This window comes from Myotis brandtii, unplaced genomic scaffold (genome assembly GCF_000412655.1).
Source record: "Myotis brandtii unplaced genomic scaffold, ASM41265v1 scaffold315, whole genome shotgun sequence".
Classification (NCBI taxonomy): domain Eukaryota; kingdom Metazoa; phylum Chordata; class Mammalia; order Chiroptera; family Vespertilionidae; genus Myotis; species Myotis brandtii.
The window spans coordinates 958779-986731 of record NW_005362075.1 but is presented as its reverse complement, the minus strand read 5'-3'; the positions used below and the strand labels follow the sequence as shown (position 1 = coordinate 986731).

Below are 27953 nucleotides of genomic sequence, written 5' to 3'. Positions count from 1 at the left end.
CTTGGTGGCATCTGTGGGAGAAGAGAGGCCTCGTTCTGGACAACGGAGCAGGAAAGTGAGGGGCAGAGGGGTGCTCCCCTGCCTGCGGGAGGGATGCGGGGCGCTGCCTTGGCGCTCCGTGACAGGCCACCCCAGGACCACACCCGCCCAGGTGCCCAATCCGCTACACTGTGATTCTGTGTCATTTTGCATGGCAGATGTCAATCACATATTAAAAACCACTTCATTTTGCTATTATTATCCCTACTTACCCACTCACTGGCTGAAAGTCCCTGCAGAGGAAATTGGCTCTTGGTTCTGTCTCCGACCCTGGCCTCATGACCTGTGAAGAAATTCCTTTTACTGTGCTTTCTTTTCAAACCTCCACAGAGAAACTGCTTCCCACCAGCCCAGCTCAGCATTCCCGCCTGCACACACACTGGGCCTCCTGCAGCTCTCTGCCTCACCACCCCCCCCTCAGGCCCTGCCCCACCCACACCGCCTGCCTCGGCTCCCACCCCTTCTTCACCTGGGCAATGGCCCTTTCATGGGCTTCCTTGCTGCCCCTGCCCTTGTCTGCTGGCTTATCAGCATCGTAGGGACAGGGCCCCTTAATGACTGCCCTTTCTCATTCCCTTTCCTCTCTGGGATTAGGGGCAGGGGCAGGTTGTGGGGTTAGGAGGACAGGGAGGGGTGCACTGAGAGGAGACAGAGTGCAGGGCAGCATTGTGGTGTCCACTTGGGGCTCTGGCACAGGCCTAGCCGCCCCAGACTCAGCACCCCTGAAGGGCAGTACCACACGCGCCCCAAGTCCTCACCACCAGAGCTGCAGACAGGCCCCCATGCCTGCCTGTCCCTTCTTCCCCCTCCCCCCTGCCCCACTCTGTCTCACCACAGTTTCCCCTTACAGCTCTGACACACGTTCAAGCCATTAGCCCCTTATCTGCTGGTCTCCAGCCTCTCCCCTCTTCTGGCTTCTGGCCAGCAGCCTGTTCTGTCTTGAAAACATCCCTTTCTTGACCTGTTGGCCCCTTCCTGCTATTGCCTCATCCTGCCTTTCTTTGACAGCCAAACCTCTTAACCAGGGGTGTCTGCACACTCGTTTCCCACTTCCTCACCTCCCACCTCCCTCATTCTGGCTTTGGCCCCTCCAGACCCTTGAGGCTAGCCTCTCACAGCCACCTCTGACCTCCTTGTTGCTAAATCTAGTGGACACTCTTAACTCCACATCCCACTAGTCTGTGGACGGGGCCTGACACTGCCAACCACTTCCTCTTCCCGACACACTTTCTTGCCTTGGCTGCTGGACACCGCAGTCCCCAGCTTTCCCTTCTGGCGTTAGCTCGTCTGGATCACAAGCCCAGCACCCTCTCCCTCCTCCGCGTGGTGCTGCTCACTGCTGGCCCTCATGTGCATCGTCTTCACAGCCAGCCACGCTGATGACTCCCACTTCTGGCCTCAGGTCCGCATTCCACTGCCCTCAAACTCAGCGGGTCCACAACGGAGCACACCATCCTTCCTCCCAAACCATCTCTTCTTCCTCCCCAGTCTGGGCCAGGAATGGGCCTCACTTCCTCCCAACACAAGTGCCAGAAACCATTCCGGACGCTGTCCCCCCTTTATATCCAGATCAGTGATGACATCTGACCCTTTCCCTGCTCGCCCCTTGGTGGTTCCAGCCCCCTCGCCTCGTCGGGCTCTCTCCCTCCATGTTCTGCTCCCCATAGCACAGCTGGAGCAGGCTTTTAAAAATGCCTGTTTGATTCTAACACTCTTTCGCCTGAAGGCTTTCAATAGCTCCCTGTGGCCCTCAGGAGTAAATTCAACATTTATATCATGTCCTGCCAGGGCCCTGAGACAGTACCTCCCCACTCTGTCCTGCACACGGAAATACTGGCCACCCTTGGTGCTCCTTGGCCTCATGACCCCATCCCACCTACCTTTCCTCTGGGACACTTCCCCAGCTCTTTGCCTGGTTGGTGGGTGCTCCATCCACCTTCACCTCCCAGCTCAGCTGGCACTCCCCAGGGAATCCTCCCAGAGCACCTGCCTTCCTCTGTGCTCCCAGGCCAGGCACCTCTCACAGCCCCTCCTGGCCCCCTGCTAACCCTCTGCAGCCTGAATGGATACATGCCCCCTTCCCCTGGCCGTCTCGCCTGGAGACCGTCCTCGAGCCCAGAGCCCAGAGCCCAGAGCCTGAGTTGAAGGAATACTTCGCTGGGTGTCAGGGGTCGGTAAACTTTCGGTGCTCAATGTCTCATGGCCAGTGGATGGCCACGATCTGATCATGGGATGAGTCCCACCTTACCCCATCTTGCTCTCCCCACTTACTTCAGGAAGACTGCTGGGAGCACTTATTCTGAAAGACCTCCCTGAGCGCTTGCTGCATTTGGCGCTTGCGTGATCCTGAGGGCCACAGCCCTGCCTCAGGCAGCTCCAGGCAGGCCCAGCTCTCCTCGAGTCCAAGCTGTGCCCACGGGGGCCTCACCTTCCTCCTGCACCGCATGTCAAGTGTCCAGACCTTCTCTCCTCTCATGGCTTCCAGGTTGGCCCAATGCCCAGTCGGAGGAAGGGCGCTGAGGGAAGAGGCCATATTCTTTTTCCTTCTAGTCCCCCACAGGGCCCAGAACAGTGGCGGGGCAAAGCATCAGGCCCTGTGCAACTCCCACATCGGTCAGAGACTGACCAGGGCACCTTTTCCAGCAGGGTAAGGGCCCCTCAAATAGGCTATGATGCGCCACCTCATTCCAGCCTGCTCATTGCCCTGTGGGCCTGCGTCTTGAACTGTCACCGTGAGGAGCGTCCTCATCTACAAACTGGAAGAAAGAGCAATGGCGCCGTCCAAAAGGAGCGGGCTCAGCGCCTGGCACCCAGAGCCTTCAGCGGAGTCAGCTCTCCGAGCTATTCACCATTGCAGATTCTCCCCTGGAGAGGGCAGGCCAGCTGAGGCTCGGAGGCAGCTGGCCGCCCATCTGTGGGAGAAGTGGTTTTTCCTCAGGGCACTTCTGTTTCCTTCCCAGCTCAGGGCCATGTGCAGCTCAGGAAATCAAAACCCAAATGAATGCCCTGAGGGGCCAGGAGCTCCCTCCTGCTCCCTGCTCCCTCGTGAACAAGGCCCTGAGACCCTAACCTTCCTTCCCTGGCGTTTCTCTCTCCATCCTTTGCCTGTCTGAGCCAGAGATAGCTGAGCACTGCCTTATACATATGTACAAAGAGATGGCCAGCCTCTGAGGCCTGCCACCCCTCAATCAATGTCCCTCCCCACCTCCGAGAGATCGATAGAACTAATACAGCAATCTGGAGCCTGGACGGTATAGTTCATGAACCTGCTATTTATATTCCTCCCAATTTCTCTCTGTGCCTCCAGCCCTCACCCATAGCACCAGCCCCCATCCCAAGTGGCAGCCGCATGACAGTTGGCCTCCCTGGACCGGAGACCCTGGAGGGTGAGCGGGAGGAGGCGAGCTGGGCACTGTCACCCTCAGCTGGCTGACGGACGTGGAGGTCTTAATGAATATGAATCTTCTCCTCCTCCAGGAGCCGGCCCCATCGCATTCCTTCACACCTCGCCGAGCCTAGAAAGGTTACTTAGAATTAAATGTAAATCACATATTTACTGGTATGAATCAGATCGCACTGTCACTTTCTCACAACAGAGAGTTTATCACACCGTAGCCCCGAGGGTTTCTGCTCTCCTGTGGCTGCACCTGGGCTCACAGGAGAGCCGCTCACAGCCCTTGGATATGGGGGTGAGGGTTGGGGTGCTCAGAACCTGGGAAAGGGCAGTGGGCTCAGTGGGACAGCTGATGCCGGTGTGTCCAGCCCTTTGGTGCCCAAGTCACGGCTACTTTTGATATCACATCCGTTGTCAGCGGGCACCATGGTCTAGGCAGTGCCTTACGTGCTGTGGCTGTTTGATACATATTGAATTACCACAGGAGCATCTCTACTAAAAGGCTGCTGGCAGCCACCTCCCTTCCCAGACTCACCTGTGTTTCAGACACATGGGAGGGTTTCAGTGATGTTGTTCCATGTTGAGAGGCAGTGGAGCGGCAGGACCTTTGCAGCCCTGAGACTAGGCTCAGAACCTGGCTCTGCCACTCGCTCACCAGGACGGCAGACACTTCACCCTGATGCAGGTTCTTCTTCTATAAAGTGGAGCCCGATGCAGGTTCTGCTGCCCCACTGACGTATTGTTTGTGGACGCATTTGCCCACAGTAGGGTACTCTGCAGAGGTGAGGAGCAATGACCACAAGCTCAGTGTAAAGGCCACCAGACAAGGAATAAAGGGACCCAGGTCTCAGCCTTGATTCTCTCACCTCATGGCTATGTGGTCCTTAGAATAGCCTTCCGCTCCTCTGAGCTTCAGGTTCACCTCAGCAAACTGGAAATAATGAGACCTTTCCTGATGAAATGAGGCCCCAAAGATGCAAGAAAGACAGATCTCTGCAAACTATAAAGTGCTGAGCACAGCTAAGGAGCTCCGAGTGGGTCAGTCCCCTCAGCCGCGGCAGGATGCCGGGGACAACCGCTTTCTCCAGGATGTCCCTTCCCTCCCGAGCCTACTCACTCGGAGGCCGGCCTCCAGGTAACACCTGTGCATTTGGAGGGCTCTTTGCAGTTTACAAAGCACTGTGTGAGGCTGGAGCTTGCAGTTTACTTAGGAGGACACATAAGCGTTGGGGCTCCTCACAGGGAGGTGTGCTGGGAGAGTTGGTTCCTCTGCCTAAATTTGTGCCAGAGCGCCTTCCCCAGAGCCAAATGGCCACACTGGGCTTTCTCAACTGAGTGTGTGTGTGTGTGTGTGTGTGTGTGTGTGTGTGAGAGAGAGAGAGAGAGAGAGAGAGAGAGAGAGAGAGAGAGAGAGAGGTTGAGAGTTTAATCCAAGAAGCAAATGTCATTTCCATGTATCAGGAAGCCTCTTTTCACCAATTTTAAAGAACAAAGCTCTCTTGGGCTTAAAGGCAGGAATGTTCTTTTTATAGCCAATCCCAGGCTTGGAAAAGCTCTGCCTTTGTTTAGGTGCTCAAGTTAAGGACACATCCACTGCATTTAGAATTCATTTGTTAACCATAGCTGGACATGGATAGGAAGTGAAGTAATGATTTTAGAGGGAAAGTCTGTTCTAATTATTTCTTTCAATTACCGATTGTGTAACAAATCACCCCAAAGCCGAGTGGGGTAAAGCAGTCTGATTTATTAAACTCATAGCTTCTGGAGTCAGGAATTCGGACAGGGCACAGTGGAGATGCTCATCTCTGCTCTGCCAGGTCTGGGGTCTCAGCCAAGAAGACTCATAGCCTTGAGAGTGACTTGAACTGTTGGGGGCTGGAGGCAGCTGGAGGCTTCTTCACTCGCCTCACCGATAAAAGTCTCAACGTTTTCGACTCAGCTGAGATGATCATCACAGCACCCCCAGGTGGTCTCCCCGTGGGCATAGGACTTCTCACAGCATGGCTACTGGGGTTCAGGGGAGAGGGCAGCTCTGGAGAGACAGACAGTGTTCCAGGAGACCAAGCAAAGCTTCAAGATTCCTTAAGACCTAACCTCAGAGTCATCCCTATCACTTCTGCCACATTCTGTTAGTTATAAGGAGTTACCAAGTCCAGCCCAAATTTAAGGGAGATGAATTCAATTCCATCTCTTGATAGGGGAATGGCAAGATCACATTGTTGTAGGGCACATGGAATGGGGGTTACTGTTGCCACCATCCTAGAAAATACTTCTGCTATAAGATCTGTTGTTGCTTTAAAATAAGCCACTGAGAAATCAATAAACCAATCATAACATTGCCAAACACATACTGACTTTCTCCCGTGTGCAAAGCACTGGGCCAGCTGACACGGTAGGGAGAGAACTTGGACTCCACTGCTCACAGCACAGATCCCACATTTATAAAATGGAATCCAATTAGGGAATCAATGGACGGCAAGAAACAGAGACCCAATTCAGGCAACTCAAGTAAAGAAGCATTTATTTTCCGGTCACTCAGGGGGCCCATGGAAATCTAAGGACAGAATCCTAAATTCATTTCCAGAAGTCATGAGACTCAAGTAGGAAGCCATCAGTAGTGGAAACAGCCCTCACTTTGTCTCTCAGCACCACATCAGGGAATTCACTTCTTTTGAGCAATCTCTCTGTGGCCTCCCCCTCTGCTGTCTGCCTTCCAGAGCCTCCCTGGTTCTCTCACACAGCTCCTGGCTTCTTTATGACCCATAATGGACACCATGACTCAAATTCTACCTCTTGACCTTTCAGCTCTAAATATACTGCAATCAGAATTCCAATACCCAGTCCTAACTGGCTCAGGCCATCTTTCCCAGCCATTTCTTATAGGTATTAGGTTGTTGGCCAGTCAATAAATAAGATATCTTTGCATCAGGTACCTACTTCTTGGTTCAATCAGGCAAGGGACACAGAGAATTCCATGGGATGAAGCATAGAACCACGGCTGTGGCCTTCCAGTATGGCCTATGGGTGAAACAGTGTCTCTTAACAAGGATTCGACAAAGCAGGCTCTTATAAATTTCTCTAGTGCCCTCTCACTAGACATTGGGGAAGATAGAATTGATAAAATGGGAAGAAAGTACTCTTTAATCTATAAACTGCTGCACAGATGGGACCAGTATCACACTCAATTCATTTATTTGTTCAAGAAATATTTATTGAGCATCTAAATCATGCTTGGAACAGGGAGAGTGTCACAAACAAGTTAGACCTGGTTTTTGCTCTCCTACTCTTTCTTATGATTATAAAGGCATGAGATACAGTCTGTGAAAGCCCAAGTAGCTTTAAACCTGACCGGCGACACAAAGCTAAACACACTAGAGTTTAATAAAATTGCCTGAAAGCAATCTAAAGTACACTGAAGTAACATTTTTCACTGATCAGATTGGCAAAGATTAAACATGCAATGAGAGTGGTGTGCACAAAAGTGAGCACACTTTCACACTATCGCTAGGAGTGAGAACTGATAGACACTTCAAGAGGGGCCATTTGAAAATATCCTTTAAGATTACAAGTGCACCCCTCCTGGGAAGCTGTGATTCCAGGTGTAGGGAATTATTCGTTGTGGTCCTCTCTGTGATTTCAAAGGACTATAAGCCAGTCAATAGGAGAATAGTTAAATAGATTTTGGCACATCCATTTAATGGACTCCTAGATGATTATAAACTACTAGAGGCCCAGTGCACAAAATTCGTGCACTCAGGGGTCCCTCAGCCCGGCCTGCGCCCTCTCACAGTCCAGGAGCCCTCAGAGGATGTCTGACTGATGGCCTAAGCCGTCAGTCAGACATCCATAGTGTTGCTGCAGAAGCAGAAAAGGCTCCCACCACCGCTGCTGCCTTCCCCAGCCGTGAGCCTAGCTCAGGGCTTCTGGCTGAGTGGCGCTCCCTCTGTGGTCAGTGACTGGTCATTCAGCTGTTGGGCTGAAAACCAGCTCTCTGACATCCCCTGAGGGGTCCCGGATTGTGAGAAGGTGCAGGTGAGGCCAAGGGACCCCACTGGTGCACGATCAGGGCCGGGGAGGGATGTGGGAGGTTGGCCAGCCAGGGGGGGACTGTAGGAGGGCTCCAGGGCATGTCCAGCCCATCTTGCTCAGTCCTAATTGGCCAGACCCCAGCAGAAAGCTAACTACTGGTCGGAGCATCTGCCCCCTGGTGGTCGTGCACATTATAGCCAGTGGTTGAGCTGCCTTAGCATATTATTAGCATATTATGCTTTGATTGGTTGAACGGATGACCGGACAACTGGACACTTAGCATATTAGGCTTTTATTATATAGGATAATGAGGACCCTCTTCATGTGTTGCTATGTGAAGATGGCTCGAATATAGTGTTGAGTTAAACAAGTAAGGAATAGAACTACAAACTACCAATTGTGTTTAAAAATGGCAGGAGGTGAGAAGATACACACACACACACACACACACACACACACACACACACACGGGCTTATATAAGGATAAAGTGTCTCTAGAAGAAGTCACAAGAAATTAAGTGCAGAATTTTTTCTTCTGAAAAGGAAATTAGTGGTAGAAGGGAGGTAGTTTACTGTATACTTTTAAGATATTTTTAATTTTGGAACTGTTAGAATGTTTTATTTATTCAAAAATACATTTAGAAAAGTGACAAATAAAATTTAGTATCCTACTAAATCTTAAAAGTTGCACATGGTTAAAACAGAGTGACTTTCTGAGACGAAGAGAGGGCTCTGCAGCACACCCAGGCTGTGGTCAGCACTGCCTGTCACTGGGCCCATCTGACCCGGAAGGTCCCATGGTGCCAGAGGGCTCCATGGCAGACAAGGATGCTGGGGGCAGCCCCTGGCAAGCAGTCACAGAAGAATTGTAGGGCAGACCTCTAGGGTCCCAGAGCAAGGCCATTATTCTCATGGCAGAGAACTCTTGCTCTGGGTACCACTTAAAATGGTCATGGGACACTGTCTGACTATGGGACTGCACCTCCCCATCTTGATCTGAGTGGGAAGTTTAGTTATGATGGAAATTGCACATTTGGGACCAAGTCCAAATGTGTTCAGAGGCATGAGTAAATTATACCAACATGTGACCCGCACAGTGCATCGGTTTCTCTCAGTGAATACCTACTCCTCACAGGGTGGGGATTCGCTCCAATCGTCTGATGAAGAAGGAGGAAACGCGGGCCTGGTTCACAGGGGGGTGATGTGTCATCCTGAGTTGAAGAGACTGCAGAGCCACAGGCCCAAGCTGCACGGCCCGAGGGGACTGCAGTGAAAGGAAATCTCCTCACGTGGAGCTGCAAGGAAAGTGACCGGGGGAAAGCGTATACAAAGATGCAGTGCTAATGGCTGGGCTGTTTGGTCAAGAGCCAGAAAGGAAGAAAACCGTAAGGTCAGGGATGAGAATGTCTGAGGAAAAGAGATATGAGAGGACTTAAGAGAACAGGCACCCAGCAGGCAGGTCTTGCGGTCTCATATTAACGTCCACTACCCAGCAGACATTTAACAACTGGAGGGCAGGACAGCCCATCTGTGGGTGTCTGCCGGCTCTCTCCATAGTCACTGGTGGCAAGGATGGGAGCCATGAAAGCCACGGCAGGGGGTCCCTCTCACCAAGGCTTTTCCCATGACTGCTGCTCTGAAATGTCAAGTCTGCCAAGGGCAAGGGCCCCTGAGCCATCAACGTGAAACCATCCTGACGGAGAACTGGCCCACCACGTATTGATGGGTTGATCACACTGGAGCCTTTCTGTCCCAGAGAGAACAGTGATGTTTCCTTACTGGGCGGGGTTTGTGGGCCCCCTACCCCCAGCACCACCATATGGAATACTTCATCTCCTACATAATTTCCCACATGTCAGTGACTCCTACCCACTGTATGGCAAAAGAGGTATGACAACGGACATGGCCATGGGATCCCCTGGTGCTATCATGTACCCACTACCCAGTTGCAATAGTGATAGTGACATTTATTTATTTATTTTTATTTTAAGTATTTTTTTTATTGATTTCAGAGAGGAAGGGAGAGGGAGAGAGAGAGATAGAAACATCAATGATGAGAGAGAATCATTGATTGGCTGCCTCCTGCACACCCCCTGCTGGGGGTCGAGCCCGCAACCCAGGCATGTGCCCTTGACTGGAATCGAACCCGGGACCCTTTGGTCTGCAGGCCGATGCTCTATCCACTGAACCAAACCAGCTAGGGCGATAGTGACCTTTTAAAGGCTGAGCTTGGAGACACAAAGCTGTGGGGTTGGAGCACGGATGTAGTCTAAGGAACCAATCAACAGCCATAAATGGTTCCGTTCCTGTGCTGAAATCTGTGGGTCTGGGAGCCGAGGGCTGAAAGTTGATTTGCTGTTGCCGTCTCTCCCAGCGACGCTCTGGGAGCGTTTATGCTTCTTGTCCCAATAGAACTCAGGCTCTGTGAGGTTGGGGGTCCTGGTACCCAGGCAGCTGACACTTCCATTGTAGGGCTAATACTCCTTGCAGGAGACACCGTAAGGGTCCCACTGGACTTAAAAACTGTGACTTTATGTCCTCATGTCAGTGGACCAGCAAACAAGGAGAGGAGTTAGCATCTGGCGGAAGTAATTTACCTTGACTACTGTGAGGAGGGGCAAGGGCTGTTGCTGCCAATGGGGACAGGGATTCTCAGGGGAGTCTTGGTGACCCTTTGCCTGATGAAAGAATTTGTAAATGAGCAATTGCATCAGTAACAGCTCCTGAGGACTGAGCAAGCTAAGCTCAAAGTCCTTAGGGATGATGTTCCAGGTCACCCACCTGGTAAGCCAATTGCTGGTGGAGGATGTGGGACATGAAGATTGAGTCATGGATGTGAGATGCGATGACTATGCACGGGGGCCTCAGGAGGAGCGAGAGCAGCAGGGACTGTGGCTTGTTTCAGTAACCCGGTGCCTTAAGTCTTCCCAGACTAATTGGACTTGTACCTATTCTTGGAGGAAAAGGGAGAACATCTGTTTTCACACAGAGCCGAGGCCCCCGGCTGCAGTGTGGGAGTGGGGTGTGGGAAGGCAGAAGCGGCTGGTGGTGTGAGGGTGGACGCACAGACGCTTCTGCATGACTCCAGATCCCTCTCCAGGGGCTTAGACACTTTTTTTTTGGCACATTCCTCCGTCCGCGGCCAGCTCTGTGTGACTGGCACGTTAATGTAGGCACACCCAAACATTTCCCCTCCTGTCTGCGCCACACACAGGTCACTCTTGCTCCGGGCTCCCTGGTCATGTTGAGACCTGAGATCAATAGGACCCGCGCAGGACGCGCACCGCGCACAGGAAGCGTGGCGGGGGAAACCCCGCCCGGGCAGGCCTTTGAGCAGCGGGACACAGGAGCCTCTGGGCACCTGCTCCCCCGTCCTCCCCGTGGATGGACTGTCCTAAGAAGCAGTCACCATCTAGTCTTCTGAAAGACATTTTCAAGAGATCAACCAGTCAGTCACGTTTGACACCATTGGGTAGCTACGTTCTTCTGGACTCATATCCTCTTGCTTTTTTTCTCTCTCCAGCTTTGCTTATTTCTTTCACTCCTGTATCCCTGGGGCTGCACTCTTCAAAAAATAGTGACAAAAAAACCCCGAAACAAAAACCAGTGACACACTAGCCTTTGCCTCAGGCTTTGCTTTCAAAGGGACGTTGGCTAAAGCAAAACATCAGGTCCTTCTCATCTTCATCCCAGAGCGAGGCAGTCAGTACCATGATCACTTCTCAGGTCAGCCACTGACCTAGAATATAGAACAAGGAAGTTGCAAAGGCAGAACTTGAATCTGGCTCTGATCCCAAGCCTGGGTTCATTTCCGGGGCTGAGATTGCTGCCTCTGCATAAGTTTTCATGTGGGGGCAGGGCTGGGGCTGGGGAGTGGTGGGGCGGATAAAGAGATGGCCAGGATCCTGTTGGGCTGAGGGGACACAGAGGTTGGTGGAGCAGAAAGGCAGTACAGGTATTGTGGCCAAGGAGTGGCGAAATCAAGGCCTGAGCTGGCCTCAGAGTGCGTAGTCTGAGAGTGCCCTGAACAGAGTGTAGTGACGTTTGGGAAAAGTGATGGTTCAAGTCTTAAGGCTGAGAGGATGTCATAAGAGCTGTCTCCTTTATTCCTTGTCTTTTAGGGGCACAGAAGTTCAGAGAATGAGGTCAGAGGATACCTGGGACCCCTCCCCACCAGGTTTCTCAGCCCATTCTCCCAGGAGCTCTGTGCACAGAAGACATTGACAAGTGCGCTATGAAAAGGTCCGCTCCTCTTAGAGGCCACAAGGTGCTGTGTATGTTGGCAAATAAATAAATACATAAAAGTAACTTAACTTGAATCCAGCATTGCCCAAACTTATTAGACCATGTAACCTTTCAAAAAATTGTTCCTAAATAACAAATATTTACATGCTGTGGCATGCTCTGCTTTACAGAGTGTTTTATAGAACAGTGTTTAGAAAAATACTGAGATAACTCAATGCCTGCATTGACTTTGGAAGGAAATCACAGACCAGAGAGGTGACCCAGCTTGTCCAGAGACACACAGCAGGAGCTAGCAGACATCCTGATATCCTGGCTGAGACTCTTTTTTTCCCACCTGGGGAAATTTTCCACTGCGTGATTGTTGCCAAGCTATTAATGAAAATGAGACCTAACTTAGCTTCAAAAAATGAGGATTTAGCATGGGAAAGTCTTTGACTACTGAAATTAGGAATGCAAATGAACATATATGCTAGAAATCACCTAGCAAGTAAGAAAGAAACCCCACAAATGCCAGTCATTGCAACCCATGGCACCTTTTGGGGCCTCAGATTCCCCTTTTGTGAGGGAAGGAGGGGGAATGGGCTAGCCAATTGCTGAGGTTCTTTCCAGATATACGGATTCTGTGGTTTCAGAGACAAGTGGCAAATGGCAGGGAGGGCTGGGGGCTGCAGAGCACCTCTCAAGGAGGGAGACATCAGCTGGCCCACCCTCAGGCCCCTTGTAGGCTTCCCTGCTGCCCACTGAGGAAGCCCTTGTCCCAGATGCAAAGTGCACATCTCACATTAGCTTTCGAGGCAGCACTGATTAGTAATTAAACGGCTTAAAAACATAAAGCTATTAGAGCAAATGCGATCAAAATCAGAACGCACATGCTGGCTCATAATTATGAATGTACCTGAGACCCACAGGAGAGGACATTTACATTTTAACGCACACACTGCACAGGCATTAATATCTCCCCACCCGCCCCTGCTCCCACCGTAGGGGCCCTGCTGCTTAATTCATTCGCTTTCCAGCTTTACTCTGATCCTGGAAAAGCAGGTCATCCTGCAAGAAGGTGATGGAGAAGAGGGAAAAGAGGTTCTGCATTAGGCTGGTGTTAGCCCTGCCATGCCGCGCTGTATAACTTTGGGCAAGTTCCTTAATCACCTAGCAAACCTCCTTTTGCTCATCTTTAAAATGGGGACAACAACGCCTGTCCTGTAGTGTTGTGCTCAGGATAAAATGAGTCAGTGCATTTCTGAATGTAACCCAGAGTCGATGCTGATAACTGGTAGCCATTACTAGACGTGTCACCAGGCCCTGGTAGGTGCTCAGCTATCCATATGGCCTGGCTTGGACACCTGCAGTATGGCTGCCCTACACTGGACACTGCTGTGGGCCAAGGAGGAGAATGTGGGCTCTGGAGAAGATTCATTATCTCCAGGAGGTGAGATGAATGAACACACAATTGTTGGGCTCATCCAAACCAGGGGCTCTCAGACAGGGACAGTCCCAGTGCAGTGGTCTGATTTACACACATTGTCTCCTTTAATCCTATCAGCCATCCTCATTCCCATTTGACAGATTAGGACATCAAGGCTAAGAGAAGCTTGTTCAGTACCGCAGAGCTGGGAAGTGGAGGAGTCAATGGTCAGATGGGATCTGTGAGGCCCCACAGCCCATTGTCCTCATGACACCAGGCTGCACGCCAGGCAGTATCCCATCCTTGGATGTTGGGGCTACAGAAGGAGAAAGGACAGGTGTCAGGCTCCTGAATGCAAGGCTGAGACACAGACTTGGCTCAAGGTCTGAGAAAACTCAGTGCCCAGTGCTTACTGGGCCTCATAATTTTGCCTCTGAGCCAAGGCAACTCCCCTCATTCTTGGGCCACCACTGGAGGCAAACCTTGTCAGTCATCCCTGGAGGATTTTGTGAACTCCAGAATCTGGATCCTCAGTCTCTCTCCTCAGCCTCTTGGAAGAGAGAGCCCTCCAGCAGCCCGGTGAATCTGACAGGCCTGCTTCTAGACTTGTAGAATGTAGTTCACTGCTGTGTCTTTGGGCAGTCATTCTGCCTTTCTGTAAAATGAGAGGGTGGGACAAGCCAAGCTCAGCTGCCCCTCTCAGCCTTCACTCTCCAATTCTATGTGAGCCTTTGCATTCTCTGGGGTTTTTTGAAAATAAAGTACCTGCCCTTGATACTTGGGCTCACTGTGACTTTCAACTCTCATTATTTCCCCCAGAGACTTAACTCTCCAAGGACTCAGAAACAAAAGTTTGGAGGCCTTTTTTTAAAAAAACATAAAATATCAGGACCAGACAGGCCATTTTCAGATAGTCCCTGGGGCCAAGTCAGCTATTAAAGATGGAAATTATATATTCATAACACAGGAGATTGCTGCTTGCTTATTTATAACTTGCTCCATTTCAAGAATATTTATTCTAGATGAGAAGGCTTGATAATTTCCATCCAATCTACTCCTCATAGCTTAGGGCAAAAGAAGGAAACAGCTCAATTGAAGGAGCCCTTTTCTATTATCAGCAGGTCGGAGAGGAACACGGCTCCCCTCCCTGAGGCCAGGAGCAGGGCCAGATTGGTGCTGGCAGCCTGCACCCTGGTCTGCACCAGCCTCCTGGGGGACCCAGCCAGGACCTCACCACCCCTGGGCAGAAGCCTCTCAAACAAGGTGAAACTTAACATGGAAAAATGAGGCAGCAGGGGCTCAGCCCACTCCTTTGACCTTGGAAGAAGCTGGGGCCCAGGAAAAGGGTATGTGCTTGTTCAAGGTCACAGGGACAGCAACACACACACACATACACACACACACACACACACACACACACACACACACACACACAGAACTGGGCTGTGCCCCCAGGCCCCCTGAGTCTCAGGTCAGCACTGTTTCCAGGAGGAACTATTGAGTATCTACTCTGTGCCAGTCCCTGGGCCAGGTGCTAAATCAAGCCAACCAGGTTTTCTTTCTTTCTTTCTTTCTTTCTTTCTTTCTTTCTTTCTTTCTTTCTATATTCTCACCTAAAGATATGTTTATTGATTTTAGAGCAAGAGGAAGGGAGAGAGAGAAACATTGATGTGAGAGAGAAACATTGATCGGTTGCCTCCCATACATGCCCTGACCAAGAATCAAACCTATAATCTCTCAGTGTACAGGACGCTGCTCCAACAAACTGAGCCACCTGGCCAGGGCAAGCAGCCAGATTTTCATTAAGCGCTGACTATATGTAATGCCCTATGCTAGGCAGTGTTGGGGGATCAACACCTTTTAAAAGGTGAGAGCAAAGCATATTGCCTCGCCAGCCAGTTCTACCTGTCAGCACCACCAGCTGGCTGAGTTACCCGTGTTTTTCTGGGCAGAGCAGGACACTGAAAACTGGTCTTAGGTCACAAAGCTGGCGAGGAAAAATCAGGGCATGGATTTGAAATCACCCCAGTCAGACTCCAGAGCTATGCTCTTTCTACTATCCCCAAACCCTTCTCTGGTTAAACTCCAGTCAACTGAGGCTCCCTTTGTCCCCACCCCCAGGCACTCAGGCTCTGAGCACTGCACACCCTGTGGACCTGGAGGAGGCCTGTGTTCCAGGGAGAAAACCGAACTCCCAGGAACCATTGCATGATTGTTGGGTAAAGGATGTCTCTGAGTTCAACCTAAATGCAGCCTCAGCCTCTAACTACCACACATGTACGTTTGTATATGTCCACATGTGTGCATGACTACCTGAACACACACACATGCAGCTTATAGCTGCTGTGCTGCATTTTCAAAACAACCTCAATTATACATTCCCTGCCTGCTCACTCGATGTGGATGGAAAACCTATTGGGGTAAGAATCACTGAGACTGAAGAAATGCGTGTTTATGTAATTTCATTTATTCATTCTGCAAATAGTTATTGAGCACCTATTACATGGCAGGCCCTGGGCAGACATGTGGTTACCATGGAGAGCAGTGGGCACAGGTGGCCCAGTTCCTGTGCTCCTGAAGGGTGTGGGTTGGTGGAGGACCCAGGACTTACGCCTGGGGCTCTAGGAGCTGTGAGAGGGGTAAGTGGTGACTTGGACCAATGTGGGGTCAGGAGACCCGAGAGGTGAGTAGGAGTTTAGCCCAGCCAGGCGAGGAGACAGGCAGGAGTGAGCCGAGCAGAGAGAACTGCGCACGTAGAGGCATAACAGCCATGGGAGAAGGCTCGAGACGAGGCCCTGGATGACCCCCCCGGGTCTTCACACGCTGCACGAGGGACCAGGTATCATCACCAGAGCCTTTGAACAAAGGCAGGGACAGCCAGGCTGGCTTTTAAGAATGTCTCAAAGTTGAGGATGAGGGGCAGCAGGAAGCTAGGGTTTCCTACCACTAGTGATGCTTATTCTGAAGCAGCTTGTGACACTCAGGCGGGGGCATTCCTACACAGCTCTGCCTCTGAAGCCCCCCGGTCTGGCTCTGAGAGGACCGAGGACCGCCTGCGCCAGCACCAGGGGCCTGGGGCTGAGTTAGGTGCGACTTTCCAGGTCCAGGCCAGACCACTGCAATTAGAAACTCGGGGAGGCTTGATATTTGTATGCTATAGCTCAGCAGGAAACTTGGAAGCAGAGTCATGGCTTAAGACCTTTCATCTGGGCTCTGCTGAGAGTGTCTGGAGAGTCTTTGGCCACTAGGGCAGCGGTTCCCAGCCTGCCCTGCACGTTAGAGCGACGTGGGAACTTTGACAATGCAGAAGGCTGGACCTCTGCTCAGAGATTGAAGAGATTGATTCACTTGGTCTGAGAAGAACTGGGCACCATTACTGGTAAGTGCTCCCAGGTGGCTCTGTAGTGCAGGGGGAGGGAGGAAGGGAGGGAGAGAGAGAGAAAGAGAAAGAGAGAGAGAGAGAGAGAGCATTCTGAGTCCTAAATCTGGTGCGCGGAGGGTGCCGGAGGGGAGGCTGTAGGGGTGCTGATTCAGCTAATCAGCCTCGCCTCTTTCTGCACATGCTTCATACCTCGCTCTGTGCCAGGCCCTGTGCTGCCGCTGGGACGCTGCATGCCGTGGAGGAGTGTCCAGTCTGGAGAGGAGAGTAGTGTGTGTGGCGTTTCCTGGACCATGTCCCAGATCCCACCTGCTCACCTGGGGCAGGAAGCCTGCATATTGAGAATGTCAAAGTTGGAGGTGTTTCTCATGGCCTCATTTTCCTGCCTGCAGTCCAGGCAGGAGGAGGGGCTTCCCAAGGTCACTCAGTGTAAAGGCGAGAGATGGCTGAGTTTGCAACACAGGCAAAGGGCTCAGCTCCGCAGCGGCTGGGACAGTGTGTGGACACGGGAAGGACCGCACAATCACTTGGGAGCAGGGAGGGTGAAAGGCCAGTGGGAGACTTTCCAGAGCAGGAGGGAGATTGAGGGACCATCAGAGCCCCGACAGGAGAGCTGAGCAGACAGTGCCCACAGAAACCAAGAGTTCATGTTGTCCTCACACCTCCTATTGTAATTATGGGAACTGTAGGCCAGGCACAGGATGACATATCCAAGGTCTCACACACACACACACACACTCAGATACACACATATGAACACACACTCACTCACATACACGCACATGAACACACCGACCCACATTTACTACACATATCCACAGACATACAGACACATATATAACATACACACATATACACATACACAGATGCACATACAATGCACACATGTACACACATGCACACGCAACATAGACACACAAAGAGACACCCATACACTGTACACACTCACATGCATAAGACACATATACAGTATCAACACAGACACATACAAAGATCTAATGTACACACCTAGGCACACATACACAGGCACACATAGACTCACACGCAACACATGCATACACACACTCACATGTGCACAGACAGACACAGCTCTTCAGACAGCCAAGACCTTCAGAGCTCTTCCCGCATATTGCTTGGTGTCTCAGTCTTAGCATAGTTTATTGATTCTTTGGTATTAAAACATTTATTTCTGCATTTTTTAGGCAGAATTCTTGCTCAGGATACCCTAACTAAACTTTAATATCAGATAAATCACAGTGGTGTGAGATTTTAGATGATTTTCTTTTCTACTCCTTTTAATCAATTAATCATTTGTAAATGCCTTTAATAGAGATAAATGAACATCGGTCTTTACCTTATAAAATTGGTATTTTCAACCTTTAAATATGGGGTTTGTCAGCCCGGGAGTCCATAGATGCTATAAAAACAGGAAGTTCCCTTTCTAGGATCTCAGATTGCTTCACCTTATTGACCAGGTGAGGAGGCTCCGCCACCCCTGACCCTGGTGCTGACCAGTTCCTCCTGCCCACGGGGGCCTGCAAACCCCGACTGGGCGACACCGGCCACAGGGAGCCCCTTCCCCACAGGCACACAACAGGTGCTGGGAACACTCATCTGCACAAAAGCATGTCTACATCGACTTACAGGTGTGGGGAGGTCATTTGCATCACTCATTTATAGAGATGTGTACACACAAGAGCCAACAGAGGTACATGTATGCACATGTATACAGAGAGACATGTTCATACGCTTCTACCACACACATGTGAAACCTGCCTGGACACTCCAAACAAGGCTGCTTATTACCCATAGCTATAGAAGGATGTGTGTGTGTGTGTGTGTGTGAGAGAGAGAGAGAGAGAGAGAGAGAGAGAGAGAGAGAGAGAGAGAGAGAGAGAGAGAGAGAGAGAGAGAGAGAGAGAGAGAGGAGGGGGGCTTTATTTAGAGTAAAGTGGAACACTTATTCTGGGCTCTATATGTTTAACTCGAAGGCCTAAGTTTCAACAGAATCTATTCTTATTTCTTTCCCCTCCCACTCTGATCCCCATGTTTTAGTTCCTGGGAAACCAGCAGGTGAGATGCTGAGGACCTGGGATCACGTTAGCAGGCGACACAGAGCAGATGCGCCCTCCACCATTGCCTTTCAGAAAGGAGCTTCCAAGGGTCTTCAAGCCAAAGAAACTGCCTGAGCCCTCACACAGGTCAGGCGGAGGGTTAAGAGCACTTGCTGCTCTCTGCAAAGCCCACTGCGAACATCTCCAAGGCCAAGAGCAGGAAGGTGCAGAGGCCTCCCAAGACAGCCTCCTGGAAGATGACCCCTCATGTGGCTTCTTGCAGGAGGAGCAGTTAACAGAAACACCGTCTCGCAGGAGGCGAAGGCATAGGCTTTGGGCCCTGGCCCTGGCACAGGGTGCCCCTTTGCTGTGAGTCACACTGCTCTTCTTGCAGGAGGAGCAGTTAACAGAAACACCGTCTCTCAGGAGGCGAAGGCATAGGCTTCGGGCCCTGGCCCTGGCACAGGGTGCCCTTTGCTGTGAGTCACACTGCGGAATAAGCTCAGTTTTGCTCCTCACCTGGCACACTGCTCCACCCCAGAGCCACCAGGGGGTCACACACTGTCCTTTACATCTAGAAGAAAACACACTCATCTCTGATGCCCTTCTGGCTAATAGAATCTCCCAAATATCTAAACCAAAAGCAAGCATTCGCTCTTCTGACATGGCCAGTGGTGTTGGGGCAGAGCTCTGGACCAGAGCGTGGGCATCTGAGCCACTGTGCCACCTTGGCCTGCATAGCCACTTGGGCCCCAGCTTCTTCCCTTAAGGCACATACAAGACTCCAGGGGGTTCCAGAATGGTGTGTGCCAGGACACATCTAAAACACATAAAGAAGCTTTTAGAGGCTATTCTTATCTGGGACTTGCTGATCACATCAAAAGCAGAACATATGCCCTAGCTGATTTGGCTCAGTGGATAGAGCGCCAGCCTGAGGACTGAAGGGTCCTGGGTTCAATTCTGGTCAAGGGCACATGCCTGGTTGCTGGCTCGATCCCCAGTAGTGGGCGTGCAGGAGGCAGCCGATCAATGATTCTCTCTCATCATTGATGTTTCTATCTCTCTCTCCCTCTCCCTTCCTCTCTGAAATCAATAAAAATATATTTTTTAAAAAAGCAGAACATATCTTCTTCAAACACAGGGCAAGTGTATTTACTGCTTGATACTTGCCTAGAACATAGGAGTTTACAAAGCTTCTTTATGCTCCCAACACCCCTGCAAAGAGCATATAGATATTTTTATCCCAACTATGTAGATGAGAAAACTGAGGCCCCAGAGAAAGTGCCTTGCTCATGGTCTCACCAATAGTAAGTGTACAGGGCCAAGACTCAAACCCAATGCAGGGTCTGTGATCTCATGGCTCAGAAGACTCCAAGCACACACCCTTCTATAGCTATGAGGAACTGTCTTCCTAAATCCTGCCTGAGTGGTGTGAGAGGCCTGACCCTTAGCCTACGTGTAGTCATCAGCCTTAGCCAAGGGTGCCCCTGTCCACTCAGGATGCTGAGAATGCAGGGCTCCTGGCTGTCATCACTTCATTCCTGGCACCTGGCACAGCGCTTGACAAGGGACAGATGATCAGATAATATTTGTAAGATGAATAGAAGAATGGATTGGTGGCTGGCTGGCTGGACAGATGAACACATAAGTTAAGAAAGCATGGGTAAGAGCTTTAGAGTTGTACCATGTTATATTTTAATCCTGCCTCAATCTTCCTCAATGTGTGCCTTTGTACAAGCCTAACCCCTCTGGCCCTGCCTGGAAGTGGATTAATGGCATCTGCCTCACAGGTGTGGTGAAGATGATATTGGTAATCCATGCAAAGCCCATAGCACAGCCCATAGCGTGAACACACTTCCGTCACGGGAGATGTTTTTATATGTTCCTTCAGGGGCTGGGGATGCCCACCCACTTCTACTCTTACCCACTCTTTGTCTCACCCACCCTTTGGGAATCTCAAGCCAAGCTTGGCAACTGACTAGAAATTACTCTGGCCCTGTCCGACCTAAGTAGCTCACTGAGGCCAAGCCCTGGCTCCCTTTCCCTGCTCTCTCAGCATAGTCACCTGTGTTGTCCGACCCCTCTGGCAAGAACAAGTGAAGTTATTGGATTCAACCTTCTAGGCTCCAGGCAATTGAGAACATGTGTGCTTTTGGGGACATCTTGTCCCATGATTGACATCAGGCTTTGGAAGAGAAAGGGAGGAAGATTCTTCCCTGTGTCCTTCCTTCTATATCAGTGGTTCTCAACCTTCTGGCCCTTTAAATACAGTTCCTCATGTTGTGACCCAATCATAAAATTATTTTCGTTGCTACTTCATAACTGCAATGTTGCTACTGTTATGAATCGTAATGTAAATATCTGATATGCAGGATGGTCTTAGGCGACCCCTGTGAAAGGGTCGTTCGACCGCCAAAGGGGTCGCGACCCACAGGTTGAGAACCGCTGTTCTATACCTTTCCTCTACTAGGAAGCTGGTAGTGATGAGAGGGGCCCATTTTATTAGGATGCTTTCTGCTCCTTGAAACAGGGAACTCTGAACCACTGGCTCAAACAGTAAGAAAGCTGTGATGCAGCGAAAGGCCCAGAGTAGGGCAGATTCAGTGAGGTCCCCACATGGCCTCACTGATGTGGTGAAGATGATATTGCATGGATTATCAATATCACAGGTGAAGATGGCTGCTGAAGCTCTAAGCTCATACGTAGATGTGGCAAAGTCGAGCAGAGAGGGAAGCCATTTCATTTGTGAGAGAACTTCCTCAGAAGGACTATCCTCTCAAGCTCCCACAACCCCAGGCGGGCTGGAATTGGAGTCTCCTTGCTTTGACGTGTCCATAGCCTCAGCTTGACCTGGGCAGTGAGCCTCAGGTAAGGAGCCCAGAGCTTTATTCTCCTCCATAAAGTCTTTATTATCTGTTCAGTATGTCCTTTGATGGGGATGGACCCAGTGGGCTGGCCTGGAATATTAGCTGGGTTAATTGTCCCTTCAAATGAACAACCAGTTTAATCAAGGACTTAATGCCCTCAGCCACTCAATTATGCTGCCTCCAGATGTGCGATACTATTGCTGCCCCACATCTTGCATGCAAAGAGAATGAGATTGGCTAGTGTGTGTGTGTGTGTGTGTGTGTGCACGTGTGTGTGATTGCCTACAGGCATTTTTTAAGAGCAAACTCTTGGCTCAGAGCCCAAGCTGGTAGAAAACCTGACCTTGGCTGTTGGCCTCATGGCCTCATCAGGTCACTCTGCCCAGCTCTTCTCAAGAAGGCTATGCAACCACAGCTCACCTGCAAATGTGTGTGTGTGTGTGTGTGTGTGTGTGTGTGTGTGTGTGTGTGTGTGTGTGTGTGAGAGAGAGAGAGAGAGAGAGAGAGAGAGAGAGAGGCTTGATAAGATCTATATGGGGTTAATGCTCTTTAGATTAATTAAATCAAATTCAGCCCATGAAGACACACATTTACACACACACTCTCACATCCACATACCCCAATTTAGTCACTGTTCACTGTACAAAAACAAAACAAACAAAAAAACTTTACTCCAGAGTTATTTTTAGGACTATATTAGAATGTCCTTTATCCAACACAATTAAAACAAGATTGGTTAGGTACAACTCATGTCCATTGAGGAGATTGGCTAAGCGGTTCTCAACCTGTGGGTCGCGAACAATGAAAATACATCCTGCATATCAGATATTTACATTACGATTCATAACAGTAGCAAAATTACAGTTATGAAGTAGCAACAAAAATAATTTTATGGTTGGGGGTCACCACAACATGAGGAACTGTATTAAAGGGTCGCAGCATTAGGAAGGTTGAGAACCACTGGAAATGCTTTATGGCACACCCATATAACACTATGCAGCCATTCTAAGACTGACATGCCCATGACATATTGAATTTAAAAAAAAATTTGCAAAACTACATGTGTACAACATGGCCCATTGATAAAATATGATGCTTACTTGGATCTGTATGAGTATTTATAAAAAGACTTGCCTGAAAGAATAGGACCCCAAGTTTTCCTACTGTTTACTTCTGGGTGGTGAGATTTCAGGTTGCTTTGCTTTATTTTCATTTTTCTGCTTATTCTACAAGAGCATATATAATCAAATTAAAACAGTGCAAGAATTTTGACTTTGGAGCATTTTTTCACACCTTTCTAGAGCCCCATCTTTTTTCAAAGTATATTTCTATTTATTTCAGAGAGGAAGGGAGAGAGAGAGAGAGAGAGAGAGAGAGAGAGAGAGAGAGAGAGAGAGAAATATTAATGATGAGAGAGAATCACTGATCGGCTGCCTTCTGTATGCCCACACTGGGGAGGGAGCCTGCAACCTGGGCATGTGCTCTGACTGGGAATGAAACTGTGACCTCCTGATTCATAGGTCGACACTCAACCACTGAGACACACCTCGTTGGGTTAGAGCCTCATCTTATAGGTAAAGATCAGATCACACTTGCTTCACCCCCTGAGGGGTCTCAGGACTGTATGGGACTTGGGTGACAGGCTTATCCCTAATTCTGTCATTCATTTCCTTTGGACTCCATTGGCCTCAGTTTGCTCTTCCAGAAAATGACAATGGTATTTACTTCAACACCTTGAAAGGACTTTTATTTGCTTGAGATTATTAGCATAATACATGCTCACTGATCAAAACTTGAAAAATGCAGAAAAGTATATGGAAGAAAACATTATCCATAATCACATCAGCCAAAGATAATCATCATTAACATTTTGGTGTATTTTCTTCTACTCTTTTTTCTAGAAAGAATGGGGTCAGGGCTTGGAGGCCGGCGTGAGTGTGTGCTGTGTCCATGGTGAGACACTGTGCAACCTGGACTCAGTACTGCCACTGGCCAGCTGGGTGGGCTGGGAGGCACTCCACCCTCTCAGCCATTTCCTTGTCAGAACCCTGGGAATTATAGCCCTACTGCCTTTCTCATAAAGTATTAATTGAGATGAGGACTATAAAGCTTTAGCCCTGCTCCTTGTGGGGGGAAAGCATTACTGTTTTATAAAAAAAAACAAAACTATTGCATAAGCCCTTCCACGAGCACTTTATCAGTTTCTTCCATTTCAGAGGATGATATTTGACAGTCCTTCTTGGCTGTGGCTTCACACTAGCATTTTCTGGGGAACTTATAAAATGCCAATGCCTGGGTTCTACTCAGGATATTGAAATAAGAATCAGGGGGATGGGGCCCTGGCATTGGTATTTCTGGAAAGTTCACCAGAGGATCCTATTGTGATCCAGGGCTGATAACTACAGGTGAGTGTCAAAATGCTTCAGAAAGGCCAGAACTCCAGCAAACTCAGAAGGGAGAAGATGGCAGCTGAATGGGCAGAACTTTCTTGCACTTTCCTAGCCTGGTGAAGAAAAATGTCACTCAAGTTTAGGAAACACAGAGAGTCCCAATCAAGATGAACTCGACACAACCCATACCAAGACACATCATAATTAAAATGGCAAATGTTAAAGACAAAGAAAGAATCTTAAAGGCTGCAAGAGAGAGACAGAAAATTACCTAAAAGGGATCTCCCATTAGAAGGTCAGCTGGTTTCTCAATAGAAACACTTCAGACCAGAAGAGAGTGACATGAAATGTAAAAAGTAATGAAAAGCAAGGAACTGAATCCAAGACTACTCTATCCAGCAAGGCTATCATTCAAAATTGAAGGTGAAATAAAGAGCTTCACAGACAAAAAAAGGCTAAGGAGTTTATTACCACTAAACCAGCACTGCAAGAAATGGTAAAAGGACTGCTGTAAGAAGAAGAGAGAGAGAGAGAGAAAGGAACACAAGCATAATGAATAAAAATGGCAACAAATAGGTACCTATCAATAATAACCTTAAATGTAAATGGATTAAATGCTCTAATCAAAAGACATAGGGTAGCTGAATGGATAAGAAAACATGACCCATATACGTATATGCTGTGTACAAGGGACACATCTCAGAACAAAAGACTTGCACACTATGAAAGTGAAGGTATGGAAAAATAATTTCCATGCAAATGGAAATGAAAAGATAGTTGCAGTAGTAATACTAATATCCGACAAAATAGATTTCAAAATGAAGGCCATGACAAGAGACAATGAAGACCACTTCATAATACTAAAGGAATCAATACAACAAGGAGATATAATCCTGATAAGCATATATTCATCCAATATAGGAGCACCCAAGTATATAAAGACATTTCTGGAGGACTTTAAGGGAGATATAGACAGTGATACAGTCATACTAGGGGACTTTAATACCATATACATAACTGGATAGGTATTCTAAAATATATATTAACAAAGAAATAGTGACCCTAAATGACACACTAGATCAAATGGATTTAATTGACATTTACAGAATATTTTACCCCAAGGCTGCAGAATATACATTCTTCTCAAGTGCACATGGGACATTCTCAAAGATAGACCACGTGTTAGGACATAAAATAAGTTTCTATAAGTTCAAGAATATTGAAATCATATGAAGTACTTCTCAAATCACAATAGCATGGAATTAGAAATCAACTACAATAAAAGCACACCAAAAACATTCAAACACATGGAGGGTAAATAGCATGTTTTTAAACATGAATGGGTTACCAAGAGATAAAAGAAAAGAAAAATTCCTGGAAACAAGAAAAGGAACACACAACAACCCAAAATCTGTGAGACACAGCAAAAACAGTCTTGAGAGCACTACACAGGCCTACCTCAAGAGACAAGACATTTTTCTAATAAGCGATCTAATCCTGCAACTTAAAGAATTAGAAAGAGAACAAGAAAAGCCCAGAGTAAGTAGAAGCAAGGAAATAATAAAGATCAGAGCATAAATAAATTACCTACAGACTAAAAAACACTACAAAATATCAATGAACCCAAGAGCTGGTTTTTTTTAAAAGATAAACAAGATTGATGAACCTTTAGCCAGACTCATCATGAAACAAAGAGAGAGGACCCAAATAAATAAAATCAGAAACAAAAGCAGTGAAGTAACTGACACTACATAAATACAAAGGATTGTAAGAAAATTACTATCAACAACCATATGCCAACAAGCTGGAAAACCTGGACAAAATGGGAAAATTCTTGGAAATATACAATCTTCCAAAACTGAATGGGGAAGAAACAGAAAACCTGAATAGGCTGATAACAACTGATGAAATTGAAGCAGTAATAAAAAAAAAAAAAGGTACCAGAAAACAAAAGCCCTGGTCCAGACAGCCTCACAGGGAAGTTTTACCAAATATTCAAAGAAGAACTAACACCTATCCTCCTTAAGCTATTCCAAAAAATTCAAGATGAAGAAATACATCCAACCTTCTTTTACGAGGCCAGAATTAGCCTAATTCCAAAACCAGATAAAGACACTACAAAGAAAGAGTATTACAGGCCAATATCCCTAATGAACATAGATGCTAAAATCCTCAACAAAATAGCAAATCTGATCCAGCAATATACTAAAAAGACCATACACCCTGACCAAGTGGGATTTATTTCAGGGATGCAAGGCTGGTACAATATTCCCAAATCAATAACAACATAATACAGCTAACATAATACTCAATGGGTAAAAACTAAAACTATTTCCCCTAAGAACAGGAACAAGACAAGATGTCTGCTTTCACCACTCTTATTCCACATAGTACTGGAAGTCCTAGACACAGTGATCAGTCGAGAAAAAAACATAAAAGGCCTCCAAATTGGAAAGGAAGAAGTAAAGCTATCATTATTCACAGATGACATGATATTGTACAGAGAAAACCCTAAAGGCCACCAAAAAAACTACTAGATTTAATAAATAAATTTGTCAATGTAGCAGGAACAATATTAACACCCAGAAATTGATGGCATTTTTATACACCAATAATGAATTCTCAGAAAGAGAAACTAAACAAACAATCCCATTTACCATTGCAACAAAAAAATTAAGATACTTAGGAACAAACTTAACCAAGAGGTAAAACTTGTACTCAGAAAACCACAGGATGTTGAAAAAAGAGATAGGGGAAGACATAAACAAGTGGAAGAATATAGCATATTCATGGATTGGTAGAATTAACATCATTAAAATGTCCATACTAACCAAAGCAATCTATAGATTCAATGCAATCCCTATTAAATTACCAACAGCACATACAGCATATTTCACAGATCTAGAACAAATACTCCAAAAATTTATATGGAACAACAAAAACAAAAAAAGACCCCAAATAGACACAGCAATCTTGAGAAAGAAGAAAAAAGTTGGAGGGATAACAATACCAGATATCTAGTTATACTACAAAACCACTGTAATCAAAACAGCCTGGTACTGGCATAAGAATAGGCATAGAGATCAATGGAACAGAACAGAGAACCCAGAAATCATCCCAAGCTATTATAGTCAATTAATATTTGACAAAGGCAGCAAGAGGATACAATGAAGTCATGACAATCTCTTCAATAAATGGTATTGGGAGTGTTGTATGAAAGGAGTGAAGGTTAGCACTCCCCTTCACAAGGATGGAAGAGGTTCTCGGGCCTAACAACATGCATATGGTCAAGGCATTGCCACCTACTTCGTGGCATCTAACTACTGTTTTTTTGCAACAGCATGGATAAAATGGGAGAGCATTATGCTAAGTGAAATAAGCCAGTTAGAGAAAGATAAATATCACATGATCTCACTCATTTGTGGAATATAATGAACAACATAAACTGATGAATAAAAATAGAACCAGTCATAAAAGCATCAAACAGACTGTCCAACCTATGAGGGAAGGTGGGGGGTAAAGAGTAAGAGATCAACCAGAATATATTAGGGAGATCCAAGATGGCAGCCAGCTGAATGGCAGTCAGCAAGATAGTGTGAGTGAGTGAGAGAGCGAAAGGAGAGTGCATGGACATGCGGGGAGTGTGTGTATTTGTGAGTGAGGGACAGCTATATTCCTCAGGACTGGTGGGGACTGGCAGACCAGGCTCCCCTGGCTGGGCAGCCTCTACTACTGCTGAAATCTCTGCTGAAATCTCTCCAGCTCTGCCGGAGAGACTGTGCCATGTTGAAGGGGAGAGCGGCTGTGATCGGAAGCCCAGCCTTACCTTCATCCGGGGAGACCTCGGATACCTCCCGTGACCCTACAACCACAACGCCCAGGGACCAACTGCCTCAGCTGTGAACCCACGAACACCAAGACTCCAGCCTTCCTGGGCACAGGCACCTAAAAAGCTTGTCCAAGGAAAGGTAAGGTGGCGGCCGAATATGCGGACAGTTCCTGCACCTTCTCACAGAGAAGATAGAAGGAACAGCTGAATCGAATAACACCCACCTGGAATTAGTGAATTAAACACAGCTGGTAAGGCAATCTGTGGACAGAAAAGTCAGAGATTGCCTGGAGAGAGGTGGGATCTGGAATCCGGGCTAGAG

General features: G+C 48.1%; 1 long non-coding RNA gene across 1 annotated transcript; it reads right to left on the bottom strand.

The window, feature by feature from the left end:
* LOC106726776 lies at positions 1 to 27121 on the bottom strand. The gene is made up of 4 exons (XR_001362877.1): positions 27049 to 27121; positions 20470 to 20480; positions 12096 to 12099; positions 1 to 11 (listed from the first exon to the last, which is right to left on the bottom strand). It is a non-coding gene; the product is annotated as an uncharacterized LOC106726776 (long non-coding RNA).
* Positions 27122 to 27953: the final 832 nt, after the last annotated feature.